At 45.2% G+C, this 3,426-nt stretch overlaps 1 pseudogene; it reads left to right on the forward strand.

Moving 5' to 3' along the window:
- The first annotated feature begins 2,436 nt into the window (after nucleotides 1-2,436).
- Nucleotides 2,437-2,611, forward strand: LOC122929906 (annotated as a pseudogene).
- Nucleotides 2,612-3,426: the final 815 nt, after the last annotated feature.

Genomic DNA, 3,426 nt, shown 5'->3' on the forward strand with positions numbered 1-3,426 from the left:
AAGTCTTCTCTGTTATGTCCCTTTGTGTGTTTTATCTGGGCCTCTAGAGCGACGCTTTCTTCCTCCTGGTTTGAAGAAGCAGGTTGCCTCTTCCCTTTTCCCTGCTGCTTAGGGTTTGCCCAGGGTGTTTAGGTTTAGGCACGAAGGCATGTGCATATCCACCATAAGGGTATGCACATGGGCACAGCAGTCTAGGGAAAGCTTTTAGGGATCTCTAGGAGGTGACTCTTTTCTCCCTAGCTTTTGGACCCAGTCGTTGTTCTCCTGTGTTTGGTTTTTCGCCTACTTACCTACCTATCATGACATTAACTTTGGTAGTCTCAAGTACACACGGTTCAGCAATTCTCTATTCTGACCTAAAATAAACCAGCAAAGTAAAATGGAATCCAGGATACAAAATTAAGGTGCAATCCCTCACATACTCCATCTGAGACAAGTCAGCAGGTGTCTGAAGAGAAGTCAGAGGAGCATGGTGTCTGCGGTGAGGAGGAGCAAGAAGAGCAGGCTTTGAGGGGGACTTAAAACTTTTCGGGGATCCATGGTGTTGTCCGTGGCTGGGGGGAGGAGACCGGGAAAGACATTTTCCTGGCCTATGAGCAGGAGCCAGAGTGTTCCACCACTTCCAATTTAGTGCAAATGGGGACCTTCATGCTCCAGTGTATGCAGAGGGACCCCCGTATAAAAATCATAAAGGGAAAGGACCAGTACTTGGTGGCAACTTACTTTGACCCTGGTACAAAACGCAAAATTGCGGACATGTTATCAGCATCACAGAGGGCTGTCAGAGTGCAGCATTTCCAGGCCGCGAGAGGTGCTGCATTCTGCTGTTGCGGGCGCTGGCAGAGGAATTTCCACCCACAGCGAAACAGGTGGGGGTACCAATCCTATCGCACATGCAAGAAGAGGGCGGTTTGAAGATGTGTTGGTCACTTTGGATATGAGATCATTCTTGCAACCAACCCATCGACAGCCGCACTCCAGATCCATCCTCAGGGAATGCCTACACCAACAGGTGTTCGACTACATCTGGTTAACAACCGATGTGGACGCTCTGAGAAGCGAGGAACCACTGGACTACTGGGTGTGCAGGTTTGACCTGTGGCCAGAGCTGGCACAATTTGCCATGAAACTCTTGGCTTGCCCCTCGTCCAGTGTCCTGTCCGAAATGACGTTCAGCGCAGCAGGGGGGATCATGACCGATAAGCGCACTCAGAGTAATTCAACACCTCTGACGACCATGTGTAATTGATTTTCCTCATGCCAGCCCACACATATCCGCCACCACTCAGAACAAAGAAATTTTTTGTCTTTTGTATATACAGCGGCATAAAAGGCTTTTTCTGTTAGGTGAATGCCTAATTTTTGGGGCCTCTACTCCAGTGGCTTACAGTGCAATTTTTATCCAGTGACTGCCTAATGTACCTCCAGCCACCTCATTACAAGTTCTCTTCTGTCAGGTGAATGCCTAATTTTTGGGGCCCATACTCCCGTAGCCTAAAATAAAAATTTGCTAGGCTCCAGTAGGACACATTTTTGAGAGTTTCCCTTTAAGACGCATAAAAATGGGCCCTGATTAAAATACATATTTTTTGTGGGACTATTTGTGTACTTTTAGTAAGTTTTTGTTGGCTGCAAATATGACCTGAAGGTTTTTCAGTTTCGCGTGCCATTAAAGTAAATGTGGCCTGACGCGAACGCGCGGTTCGCGAACATTTGATCGCAAACGCGCATTCGCAAATCATCCCGGCCGATGTTCGTCCATCACTACTCACCCCTGCTTGAGGTGGGAGGTGATAGGGAGGAATTATTGTTGAAGAAGGAATTGAAACTGATCTTTCTATTGGGCAGGTATTGAACTATAATGTGAACAGATTGATTACTCATCTGTGTAGATGTAATAGTACTCATCTCTGCGTACATTAGATCATTACTAGCCTAATTTTTGAGGGGCTTTTAAGGTGTTTTATACCAATTACCTATCCTCTGGTGTGGTGTGAATATTGCCGCTGTGAGTTGAATTATTTGAGCCATGAAGATAGCGCATTATTCTAATAGATATATAGGGATGCCTTTTGGTTTCTCTAGTGACCAAACTTTCGCAGTAGTTTTGAGAGCATGTAACGATTGCGAGACAGATGCCTCCTAGCGTGAGGAAGGTTTTGGTGTTCCCTAGGAGACCAGGCATGCGTCGGGGCTGTTTGATTAGCCCCATTGACATATGATTGCCATCTGGATGTACACAGATCCTTTCCTTCTTTTGTATGGTCTATATATAGCTTACTGTGCATGGTTTTATATGCTTGATAAAGACCCCTAAGGGGTTGAAACATTGCAATTTTGTTGTGTTGGATGATATCTTAAATAAAGAACAACAAAGTAAGAATATTGAATGCTGTCATTTTCGTTTTACACCAGGGTGGATTAGGATTGGAATTAATGGCTTCTCGGCCTTTTGGCTAAGATCAAGTGTAGTATCTGTTCTTATCAGTTTAATATTTGGGGACCATATATTAAATGAATTTTTAGAACAGGGAGATGGAAAAGAAGCTTGCTCTGTCTACTCCACGCATTGACCTGGTATTGCAGTGCCTCCAGGAACGGTGCACGAAAAAAAAAAAAAGTATTTGAACCTTCCCTATAATAGATCAAATAAAAAAGTACTGGTCCCGTGAATTTGAGTGGCATCAATGAGAATAGATGCATTTTTATTATAGGTTTCTGTTTGCTTCATTTTTGGAACTAGGAGGTAGGCATACATAGAACCAGGCTAGGTTGTGGTTGCACCTTTATCCCAACAAAAAGGCTAGAGGAAACTTCTTTTTTTTATCCATGCCTCTTCTTTGTGGACATAATGTTGCTACCCTTCATGTGATATTAGCAATACACCACCCATCCCAGTATCCCAAAGGGGTTTTCTGAGTATTTCATACTAATAACTAGGGATGAGCGAACTCGAACTGTATAGTTCGGGTTCGTACCGAATTTTGGGGTGTCCGTGACACGGACCCGAACCCGGACATTTTCGTAATAGTCCGGGTTCGGGTTCGGTGTTCATCGCTTTCTTGGCGCTTTTGTGACGCTTTCTTGGCGCTTTTTGAAAGGCTGCAAAGCAGCCAATCAACAAGCGTCATACTACTTGCCCCAAGAGGCCGTCACAGCCATGCCTACTATTGGCATGGCTGTGATTGGCCAGAGCACCATGTGACCCAGCCTCTATTTAAGCTGGAGTCACATAGCGCCGCCCGTCACTCTGCTCTGATCAGCATAGGGAGAGGTTGCGGCTGCGACAGTAGGGCGAAATTAGGCAGATTAACTCCTCCAAAGGACTTGATTAATTGATCGATCTGCAGCTGTGGGTCATTGAGCTGCTGATACTCAATTGCTCACTGTTTTTAGGCTGCCCAGACCGTTTGTCAGTTACTTTTT

The sequence above is a fragment of the Bufo gargarizans genome, chromosome 2 (assembly GCF_014858855.1).
Source record: "Bufo gargarizans isolate SCDJY-AF-19 chromosome 2, ASM1485885v1, whole genome shotgun sequence".
Lineage (NCBI taxonomy): Eukaryota > Metazoa > Chordata > Amphibia > Anura > Bufonidae > Bufo > Bufo gargarizans.